Genomic DNA, 12,476 nt, shown 5'->3' on the forward strand with positions numbered 1-12,476 from the left:
TATACATGTATATATGTATATGACCAAAAACCATTGCCCAATAGATAAACAGTGAAAGAATCTGAACAAAGTAGACTCAAAAGAAGAATTGCCAACTATTAAAAACCATATGAAAGAATGTCCCAAATCACTAATAAAAAGAAAAATGACAATCAAAACAACTCTGAGGTTTCACCTTATACTCTGCAAATTGATAAAGATTATTAAAGATTGGCATAGTCAATACTGGAGATGTTGTGAGAAGATAGGCACACTAGTGCATTTTTGGTGGAGCTATGAACTGATACAACCAAATAAGATGACTAAAATGTCCACACCCTTTTGAACCAGAGGTTCCACAACTAGGCTCGTACCCCCAAGGAAGAAAGTCCTCATATACACCAAAATACTGATGGTCACTCTTTTTATAATAGCAAGGAACTGAAAACAAAGTAGATGCTCATCATTTGGGGAATAGTTCATCATTTTGTTATACTTCACTTTATTGCACTTTGCAGATATTCGGGGTTTTTTTCATCAAACAAGTCTCTCTGCTCAATTTTTCCAACAGTATGTGCTCATATCATATCTGTGTCACATTTTGGTAATTCTCACAATATTTCAAATTTTTTCATTATTATTATATCTGTTATGGTGATTTCTGATGAGTGATCTTTGATGTTACTATAGTAATTATTTTAGGATGCCACAAATTGTACCCATATCAGATGATGAACTTAATAAATATGTGTGTGTGTTGATTGCTCTACCAACCAGCCATTTCCCCATCTCTCTCTACCTTTCCTTGGACTTACTTCTTCCCTGAGATACAACAATATTGAAACTGGGTCAATTAATAACCCTACATTGGCCTCTAAGTGTTCAAGTGAAAGGAAGAATCAAGTCATGTGACAAACTTCATTGTTGTCCTATTTTAGAAAATTGCCACAGTCATCTCACCCTTCAGCAACCACCACCCTGGTCAGTCAGCAGTCATCAACATGGAGGTAAGACCTTTCACCAGTTAAAAGATTACACCTCACTAAAGACTCAAGTGATGGTTATTGTTTTTTAGCAATAAAGTATTTTTTATTAAGGCATACCCATTTTTTTAGACATAATACTATTGCACAGTTAGTAGACTACAATATAATGTAAACATAACTTTTATATACAATGGGAAACCAAAAAATTCATGTGACTCATTTTTTTTTGTGATATTTGCTTTATTGAGGTGGTTTGGAACCAAATCCACAATATTTCTGAGGTATGCCTGTACATGAATGTAGTGGGAAATTATTGTGCTGTAAGAAATGATGTTTATTATAAATACAGAAAAGCATAGAACGATCTAGATGAACTGAAAGAAAGCAATGCAAGCAGAATCAAGAAACAATATAAACAGTGACTGGGGGGGAGGGGGCAGAGCCAAGATGGAGGAGTAAAAGCAGGAACTTGCTTGAGCTCCCACTCCAACCACCTCCAATACCTGTAAAATATGACTCTAAACAAATTTTAAAGCTACAGAACTCACAAAGCGACAGAGAGAAACAAATCTCCCGCTGAAGGCAGCCTGGCAGGCTGACAGGAAGGGCCTATTGGACAAGGCTAGGAGCTGAGTGCAGTCCCACATGAAATGCACGTTTCTGGCCTTGGAGCAGCCCTAACCAGTGGCAGGGCTGGAGCAGACTTCAGGAGAGTGAATCACTAGCAGCTGTGGTGGTTTCCAAACTTCTCAACCCATAAATGTGAAGGAGAAAGTAAAAGGTCAGAGGGGAATCCTGTTGATCCAGGGTGAGAGAAGAGCACAGTCCGGCCCCCACCCTAGTGACATTGGAGATGAAGGCAGCTGCAACTGCTGCCGCTGCTACTGCTTCCAGCTCCAGGCCAACAGATTGTAGGGGGACCAAGTGACTGGCCAGAGGGCATTTGCAGGAATCTCTCTGCTGGTGCTGAGGCAGGATTCTCTTGCTTTACCCTGCTTGGATCTGGGTGGCAGTCTTGAGTGGCAATCCTGGGGTGAGGAGTGCTGGTGTGGCAGAGATTATTGAGGCTGTGAGAGAAAGACCTCCTTACAGTTCTGAGGCAGGTGCCTGGAAAAAACTCTGACAACAGCTGCATAAAACCCCAGAAATTTGGGATACAGAGCTCTCCACTCTGGAAGCATAGTTCTACTATGTCAAAGAGCTCAAAAGTTAAGTAATTGGCTGGCAAGATAAGCAAACAGAGGAAGCACAATCAGACTATAAAATTCTTTTGGGGGGACAAAGAGGATCAAAACATAGAACCAGAAGAAGACAACAAAGCCAAACTTCCTGCATCAAAAGCCTCCAAGAAAAATATGAATTGATCACAGGCCATGGAGAAGCTCAAGAAGGATTTTGAAAATCAAGTAAGAGAAGAAGGGGAAAAATTGGGAAGAGAAATGAGAATGATGTAAGAAAATCATGAAAAATGAGTCAGCAGCCTGACTGAAGAAAATAACACCTTAAAAAATAGAATAACTCAAATGGCAAAAGAGGTCCAAAAAGCCAATGAGAAGAGTGCCTTTAAAAAGCATAATTGGTCAGATGGAAAAGGAATTTCAAAAACTCACTGAAGAGAATCATTCCTTCAAAATTAGATGGGTGCAAATGCAAGCTCATGACTTTATGAGAAATCAAGATACTATAAAACAGATCCAAACAAATGGAAAAATAGAAGGCAATGTGAAATATCTCATTGGAAAAACCACTGACCTAGAAAATAGATCCAGGAGAGATAATTTTAAAATTATTGGACTACCTGAAAGCCACGATCAAAAAAGGAGCCTAGACATCAACTTTCAATAAATTATCAAGGAAAACTGCCCTGATATTCTAGAACCAGAGGGCAAAATAGAAATTGAAAGAATTCACCAATTACTTCTTGAAAAAGATCCCCAAAATAAAACTCCTAGAAATATTATGGCCAGATTCCAGAGTTCCCAGGTCAAAGAGAAAATATTACAAGCAGTCAGGAAGAAACAATTTGAGTATTGTGGAAACACAATCAGGATAACACAAAATCTAGCAGCTTCTATATTAAGGGATTGAAGGGCTTCGAATATGATATTCCAGAGGTCAAAGGAGCTAGGATTAAAGCCAAGAATCACCTACCCAGCAAAACTGAGTAAAAACTTCAGAGGAAAATATGGTCATTCAATGAAATAGAGGACTTTCAAGTATTCTTGATGAAAAAAACAAAGCTAAACAGAACATTTAACTTTTAAATACAAGAAGCAAGAGAAGCACGAGAAGGTAAACAGGAAAAAGAAATCATAAAGAACTTATTAAAGATGAACATTTACATTCCTATATGGAAAAATTATAATTGTAACTCATGACACTTTTCTCAGTATGAGGATAGTTGAAGGGAATATTTATGTATGTATGTATAGGAGGGTACATGTGAGTTTATGTATATGTGTGTGTGTACATGTATACACAGAGGGCATGGGATAAGATGAATATGAAGGAATGACATCTAAAAAATAAAATTAAGAGGTGAGAGAGGAATATATTGGGAGAAGGAGAAAGGGAGAGATAGGGTATATTATCTCACATAAAAGAGGCAAGAGAAAACTGTTACAATGGAGGGGAAGAGCAGGAAGGTGAAAGGGAATGGGTCAAGCTTACTCTCATTGGATTTGCCTTAAGGAGGGAATAATATATACACTCAATTGGGTATTTTAACAGGAAAGTAGGGGGGAAAGGGAATAGAGGGGATGATTGAAGGGAGAGCAGATTTGGGGATAGGGTAGTTAGAAAAGGGACTTTTGAAAAGGGACAGAGTCAAAGGAGAAAATAGAATAAATGGGGGGGCAGGATAGGATGGAACAAAATATAGTTAGTCTTTCACAATATAACTACTATGGAAATGTTTTGCGTTGTACACATGTACAACCTATATCGAATTGCTTGTCTTCCCACTGGAGGTGGGTGAGGAGGGAAGAAGGGAAAGAATCTGGAAATCAAAGTTTTAAAAACAAATATTGGGTGGCGGAGCCAAGATGGCAGCGTAGAAGCAGGAAAACTCCCTGTGCTCCCTCTATAACCACTTCAAATACCTATAAAATATGACTCTAAACAAACTTTAGGGCTACAGAACCCACAAAGTGACAGAGAGAAACAAATCTCTCACAGCAGGCCAGCAGGAAGGGTCCACTGCAGTGCGCTGGGAGCAGCAACCAGCCCAGTGTGAGCCCGCAATTTTAGCCCCAGGGCACCACTACCAGTCCTGGCTGGAGGGACTTCAGGAGCGTGGATCACCAGAAGCTGTGACGGTTTCCAGAATTATCAACCCATAAATGCCAAAGACAAAGTGAGAGGTCAGTGTGTACTTTGTGGGAACAGGGGATCCAGGAGTGCGGTCCAGCCTCTGCCCCCAAAGGGAGAAGCAGCTGAGGCGAGGCAGCAGCTGCCACTGCATGTCTGCTTCAGAGCTACTGGACTGCAGATTGTGAGGGGACAAAGCAACCATCCTGAGGGATAATCGCTCTTGCTTTAACTTGCTTGGATCTGGATCGCTATCTAGGGTGGAGGTCCTGGGGTGCATGACCAGGTGCCAAAGCCAGTGGAGGCTTCAGAGAGAACAGCCAACTAATAGCTTAAGCATCTGAGAAAACCCCAATGAATTCGTACAAAGCTTTCCCCTCTGGAAGCAAAGTTCTACTGTGGCAAAAGCTCAAAAGTCAAGTAATTGAGTGGCAACCTGAGCAAGCAAAGGAAGCAAAGCAAGCACAGCAACCCGACTCTAGATTCCTTTTTTGGGGACAAAAAGAATTGAAGCATGGAACAGGAGGAAGACAATGAAGTCAGAACTCCTGTATCAAAAGCTTTCAAGAAAAATATGAATTGGTTATAGGCCATAGAGGAACTTAAGAAGGATTTTGAAAACCAAATAAGAGAAGTAGAGGAAAAATTGGGAAGAGAAATGAGAATGATGCAAGAAAATCATGAAAAGCGAGTCAACAACCTGACTGAATAAAATAATACCTTAAAAAATAGACTAACTCAAATGGCAAAAGAGACTCAAAAAGCCAGTGAGGAGAAGAATGCCTTAAAAAGTCGAATTTGCCTGATGAAAAAAGAATCTCAAAAGCTCATTGAAGAGAATCATTCCTTCACAATTAGATTGAAGCAAATGGAAGCTAGTGACTTTATGAGAAATCAAGATACTATAAAACAGATCCAAACAAATGAAAAAAATAGAAGGCAATATGAAATATCTCATTGGAAAAACCACTGACCTGGAAAATAGACCCAAGAGAGATAATTTAAAAATTATTGGACTATCTGAAAGCCATGATCAAAAAAGAACCTAGAAATCATCCTCCAAGAAATTCTCAAGGAAAATTGCCCTGATTTTTTAGAAACAGAGGGCAGAATAGAGGTTGAAAGAATCCACTGATCACCTCCTGAAAAAGATCCCAAAAAGAAAACTGCTAGGATTATTATAGCCAGGTCCTGGAGTTCCCAGCTCAAGGAGAAAATAGTACAAGCATCCAAGAAAAAAACAATTTGAATATTGTGGAAACACAATCAGGATAACACAGGATCTGGCAGTTTCTACACTGAGGGATTGAAGGGCTTGGAATATGATATTCCAGAAGGCAAAGGAACTGGGATTAAAACCGAGAATCACCTACCCAGCAAAACTGAGTATCATGTTTCAGGGGAAAATATGAGCATTCAATGGAATAGAGGACTTTCAAGCATTCTTGATGAAAAAAACAGAGTTGAATAGAAAATTTGACATTCAGATACAAGAAGCAAGAGAAGCATGAGAAGGTAAACGGGCAAAAGAAATCATAAGGAACTTATCAAAGCTGAACTATTTACATTCCTACATGGAAAAACGAAAATTATAACTTATGAAACTTTTCTCAGTATGATAATAGTTGAAGGGAACATAAATGTGTATATATACATATATATGTCTATATAAGTGAGTATATGGGTATATGAATACATATGTGAGTGTGTGTATATGTATTCTCTACTTTGACCCTGTCCCTTTTCAAAAGTGTGTGCTTCTAACTTCCCTCCCTACCCCCAACCTGCCTTCCCCTCCATCATTCCCCCTCTCATCCCCTTCCCCCCTACTCTCCTGTAGGGTGAGATACTCTATTTAGTGTGTATGTCATTCCCTCCCTAAGCCAAATTCAATGAGAGTAAGGTTGACCCATTCCCTTTTGCCTTCATGTTCTTCCCCTCCATTGTAACAGTTTTCCCTTACCTCTTCTATATGAGATAATTTACCCCATTCTGTCTCTCCCCATTTCCTCTCATTATATTCCTCTCTCACCTCTCAATTTCACCTTTTAAGTATCATACCTTCCTATTCAATTGATCTTGTGCCCTCTGTCTATGTATGCAGGTACACATATATACACACATATATGTGAGGGAGATATATAATCAACATTATATATAATACATATATTACATATATATGTGTGTCTGTATATATACATATACAGACACACACTTATAATCAAAATGGGGAAAATTTATGTCTCTAAACATTTTCATCAACAAAAGACCGAAAGAATAGTTCAGTAAATTACTCAATTAAACCAGTTCAGTAAAACAAACTAGATAAACAACAAATTTGAAAAGCCCAATTATAGAAAATCCCCAAATAAAAATTCTGAAAATTAAAGAAGAGATTAACAAAATTGAAAATAAGAATAAATTGAATTAATCAATAAAACTGGGAGCTAGGGTTTTGAAGACAATGAAATGGATAAACAATTAGCTAAACTGGTTTTAAAAAAGAGGAAAACAAAATTAACAATAGTATAAATAAAAAAGATAAATTAACAACAAATGGAGAAGAAATCATTGGAAATTTTTTTGTCAAAGTATACCAGTAAAACTGACAACCTAAATTAAATGGATCAATATTTGCAAAAATATAAAGTACCCAGATTAACTGAACAAGAAATAGAGGATTTTCAAGATCCAATTTCGAAAAAGAAATTGAATAAATCATAAATGAGTTCTCAAAGAAGAATGCCTCAGGACCATATGGATTTATAAATGAATTCCATCAAACCTCAAAGAACAATTAATTCCCACATTATGTAAACTGATAAAATAGGTAATTGCCTCCATGATACAGAAATGTATATTAAAAGGAATAGAGAGTAAAGAAAATGTGGAGAGAAAAGGAACAGAAAGACAGTTTAGAGGTCAGAAAGACCTGGGAGTAAGTGCTGCCTCTGATGTGTAACTCTGGCTTACATATTTCATCTCCATGCTCTTGGTAACTCTTAAAATTGTAAATTGCAGAGAAGATGCTAATCTGCATTGGTAGAGGGAGTTTCCCCATCTGGTCATTCCCTCTACTAATGAAATCATAGGCCCTGTCCCTATTCCTGTTCTCATGGTTCTGTGTCAACTGTCTGCTTAAGAAAGGAACCTCTGATGCCTTATGCAGCCTACTCTCAAGGACAGATTGAATTGTTCTGTATTTCTAGGATTCTGGGTGGGGATTCTGAGCTAAAAACAGATAAGTATCACCCAGAGGTGGTCTAGGCCTTTGGGAACAGCTCAAGGATAATAGATTCTATTACTTAACTCCTCTAATTGAGCTCAATTCAATTAAACAAATATTTATTAAATATCTATCATTGCAAGGCACTGTGCATGGCACTAGGAAGATTCGAAGTGTACTGAGGTGGTAAGAATCTTCCTTTCCCTAATTGCAGGCTTTCTTTTTCAAATATGGGGAATATGTGACTCTTCTTACTCAGGAAGCAAACAGCAACCTGGAATGATTTGCATAACCTTGCCTAGGAAGGTGGGAGGCAAATGGAGAGTGGGAGCACCTTTCCAAAATCCCAGAAGATTCATTGGAAGGTGCTGACTAAGTGGGAGGCAGACTGCCCAGGTACTGACAAGCTGAGAAAAAATGAAAGGGATTCACCAAAAGAGGAAAATCAGAGATTCATAATGATCATGTGACAGCTTTGTGTGGGGTCCTCCTCTGTGCCACTGAAGGAGACCCCTTGTGTGAAAGGTGGAGCTGTGGATGCCATCAGGGTGAAAAAGAAGCAGGATAGTCAGTGTTTGCTGCTGCTCGAGAAATGGTACTATCTTCTGGGGGGGGGGGAGGTGGAGAGAAACAAAGAAAGCGTCAAGGAGCAGGAGCAAAAGGGAAAGCTGGGAAGAGGGAGAGAGGCATCTGAAGAAGATGAATTGTTATCACAGCTGAGGAGGCCCTAATCTTTCCTATGACTTTAAGTCATTACTGCTTTAAGTCATGTGAATTGTCAGGTCCCTGGGGGAGGGCTGGCTCACCCTAAGTAAGACCTTTGAGAAATCTCTTCATTTGCCATGAATTTAGATGCAAAATCTTTCTAGTCCTTTACCGTGTAAATAAAATTTTTCTGCCCTTAGAACCTTTGTAAGTCTGGATGCTTCCCTTTCTTTTTATTGCATCACTATCACTTGTCAGTCACCTCTCCCCTCCCAAATAAACCCTTAATTCTAACAGAAAGGCACAGTTAAGCAAAACAGACCAACACATTGGCCATGTCTGATAATAGGGGTAACTAGATGGCACAGTTTTGGGCCTGAAGTCAAGGAGTTGGATAACTCAATTGATAAACCCCATTTGGGGTTTTCTTGTACAAAGAAACTGGAGTGGTTTTCCATTTCCTTCTCCAACTCATTTTACAGTTGAGGAAAATGAAGCAAACAGGGTTAAGTGACTTGCCTAGGGTCATATAGCTAGTTAAGTGTCTGAGGTCAGCAGAAAGAGTCTTCCTGACTACAGGCCTAACATTCTATACACTGAGCCACCCAGCTAGTCTCAGATTCTTACTAGCTATGGGCAAATACTGACTTAGCCTCTATTTGCCTAGATTTCATCATCTATAAAATGGGAATAATAGTGTTAACAGGATTTTTTACTGAGCTAGTCTCCAACCTGAGAATGCTTGGAGCCACACAAAGCAGGCCTAGAGACAGGAGTGCCAGTAATCAAGTAGTTTAATTAATCAGTTTCAGAGTGAAGAATGTTCTCATAGCTGAAATAAAAGCACAGATTATATACTTAATCACAACCAGGGAAGGAGGGGGAAGGAATTGTTTAGTAGTTTCCCATGAGAAACCCACAAATCCCACAATACAACAGTTCTGGAGTCAAGTCATTGGGGATCATGACCACCTCCCCTAGAGTACATAACCAGAGTTCTGTGAAGGGAACAGGTTCTGCAATCTTTGATTCACTTCACTTCAGGTTCAGTGATTGGGAGTATTGTCAGAATTTTGGTTAGTCAGTTTAAGCTGCATTGTGAGCTCTGACTCCTGACCCAGAGAGGCAGAATGGAGAAAACTAAATTATTGGTATATTTATTATACATACATAAATGAATATGAAAACTGTAACTCCCTTCTCATTCTCTCCTTTCAACCATAAAGGTTGGACCAATCCTTGAAGGTCGAAGGAACGAGGAACATTTATTTGAAACATAATTTTGAAAAATTTCTTGATTACAGAAATTTGCTATAAAAGGAAAAAAAAGGGACATAGTTAATATATAACAGGGGGAAATTTCCCTTAGTTCTGTTTGATTCCAGGCATGAGTCATATCTGACAGCCAATTATATAGTTACAGAGTATTAAAGCAAGGCTCAGGATTAACCAGGTGGGAATTTTCCTTTTCCAAAAAGGAAATAACACAATGAGGAAATAAAGTCAGGAGGATCCTACCTAGGCTGTGTCCTAGGTCATCCTACAACCTTTCCCAGGTACAGACATCCACCTTAGCAGTCCTCAGACGGCTGCACATGTCACTTTCTATTATTGGCTTTGTGAACATTCAGACAACTATCCCTACAATTAAAGCTTGAAACAAATTACAATCCCAGGAATTTTTACCTTAAGTAGCAAAATTTTCATTAATCATAACTTACAGAGATAAGTACAATATAAAAGTGAAGGAAAGAACCAGTCAAATGAGAACTACCGCATTAATAGGTAGCCTTCATATAGTACCTACTGTATCTCGGGCCCTGTGCTAAGCACTTTACAAATATCTTTTTTTTTTTTGGCTCTTTGGAGGGGGGAAGGTAGGGCAATTAGGGTTAAGTGACTTACCCAAGGTCACTCTGAGGCCATATTTGAATTCAGGTCCTCCTGACTCCAGGGCCAGTGAACTACTCACTGTACCACCTAGCCGCCCCCTATAAATATTATCTTATTTGGCCCTTATGACAACCCTGTGAGGTTAGTACAGTTGGCTGTACTTCCTCTGTGAACTAAGGTTTTTTCTCCTTACTGTCCCCTCAATCTCTTTTTGGTTTTTTGGGGGTTTTTTTTGCATTTTGGAGGGCAATTGGGGTTGACTTGCCCAAAGTCACACGGCTAGTTTTTGTGTTAAATGTCTGAGGTCAGATTTGAACTCAGGACCTCCTGACTCCAGGGCCGGTGCTCTACTCACTTTGCTACCTAGCTGCCCCTTCCCCTCAATCTCTTAATGTTCATGGAAGTAGCAGAGTTTTTCTGGGATTGTTGACAACAGAGTCTTGTCACGAAGACTTCTGAAGAAAGATATCAGAAAAAGGAAAGAAAGAAGACAGAGTTCATATCCACCATCTTGCTGTCATGTGAAGAGATGGTAGGCGGCCAAGTGCTTTCTTCATCTCCTAGCTAGGCTCTTCAGAGAGAAGATAAGGAATCACTGAACTGCAATTACCATCTGCTTCTTTGATAATGACAATGTTTAGTGAGATTACCAGAGTGCTTCTCAGAGAAGATTACCCTTCTCCCCTATCTTTAAATTAGGGGAAAATGTTACCCTTCTATTTTTATTTATTTATTTATTTGCTTTTTGGAAGGCAATTGGGGTTAAGTGACTTGCCCAAGGTCACATGGCTAGTTTTTGTATTAAGTGTTTGAGGTCAAATTTGAACTCAGGACCTCCTGACTCCAGGGCTGGTGCTCTATTCACTACGCCACCTAGCCGCCCAAAATGTTACCCTTCTAAATGAGCAACTCCTCAGAGATGCTTCTGTCTATCCTTTCCACAAGAGGGAAGGAATTTAAGCAGAAAGCCTGTTTTTCACTCCTGTTGACAGAAGCATCTAGTACTGGGCTCTATATATCCTATGAACAAATACTCTATCCTTTTGCCCTCTTTCCCATTTTGTTGTCTATTACCCTTTATATAAAAGAAAGAAATAGCTACTAACCACTGTGTAATCACTACTAGTGTTACAGACAGAGGTTAGGGATACTGGTCAGTCTGGGAAAAGTGGCAGAGCCAGCCCACCTCAGCAAGCGATGTGGGAGGAGGGGCAGCTAGATGGCAAAGTGAATAGAGCACCGGCCCTGGAGTCAGGAGGACCTGAGTTCAAATCTGGCCTCAGACACTTAACACAAAAACTAGCCATGTGACCTTGGGCAAGTTACTTAACCCCAATTGCCCTCCAAAAAAAAAAAAAAAAGAGATGTGGGAGGAGGCAATAAAGTAGCGATTTTTTTCCCCAATATATCATAAACCTCTTGGGTCACTCTACGATTATACCGTTAGCCAACTTGAAGTTAATTTACAAGAAGGGTTGTAAACCAAGAGTGACTAGTAACCAGAATCAAAGAAAAATCCTCTATACAAGAGAAGATAAGTCCCTGAGGGCAGACACAAGTCAGCCTAGAATGAAGGGATACTGGAATTTTATAATAAAGGATCCATGGAATTTTATTACTCCCACAAGCAGACCTGGAGAAACACCTTATTACGCCTCTTTACAAATGGAGACCTAAACACTAAACTAACTTTTGAGGTCTTCATGTAGACTCTTCTCCTGGTAATGCTAACTTCACTCTGCATCAGTTCATGCCAGTTTTCCCAAGATTTTCTAAATTCTTCAAATTCATCTTTTTTTTTTTAAGCTGGACCTGTGATTTCATCAGGACAGGAAGCTCCCAGTGAGGACCTTCCTCTACCAATGCAGATTGGCATCTTCTCTGCAGTTTAGAGAATCTGTAAGTGGACAGATTAAGTGATTTGTCCAAGATCACACAGTTAGTATGTATGAGAGGCACAGATACAATACAGTATACTATTGTTTCATTCCATTCATATACCACAATTTGTTCAACTGTTTTCACACTTTTTGTTTCTAGGTCTAAATCATCCAAGTAACAATAATTTCAATAACTGATCAAAATTATGATTATCATGTGAAGCAGTGTATGTTGCAGTAAAAAGAGGACCCTGGATTCCAATCCTGGATCTGCCACTTACTAACCTGGGGGACCCTAGGCAAATCGTTGGACTTCTCTGGCCCCAAGTTTTTTAATCTGTAAATCGACAGATTAGATGACCTCTAAAGTCCTTTCCACATCTAAATCTTGCTCAACATCGGCCACTGTCCCTCAAGTGGTGAGAATAAAGGGGACAAGAGACAGCGAACAGTAGGAGGAGAAAAGAAGATCAAACCTTCAAGTCTTAGAGGCACCAC

General features: G+C 39.3%; 1 long non-coding RNA gene across 1 annotated transcript in view; it reads right to left on the reverse strand.

The window, feature by feature from the left end:
* Positions 1–11,698: 11,698 nt before the first annotated feature.
* The window catches only part of LOC138142216 (uncharacterized), a 3,451-nt gene continuing 2,673 nt past the window's right edge, over positions 11,699–12,476 (reverse strand). Inside the window, exon 3 of the long non-coding RNA XR_011163382.1 lies at positions 11,699–11,995. This is a non-coding gene — a long non-coding RNA (uncharacterized lncRNA). The remainder of the gene's footprint in view (positions 11,996–12,476) is intronic.

Source organism: Petaurus breviceps, unplaced genomic scaffold (genome assembly GCF_028583685.1).
Source record: "Petaurus breviceps papuanus isolate PSGF00001 unplaced genomic scaffold, PetGlider_PUasm1.0 90537, whole genome shotgun sequence".
Taxonomy (NCBI): Eukaryota; Metazoa; Chordata; class Mammalia; order Diprotodontia; family Petauridae; genus Petaurus; species Petaurus breviceps.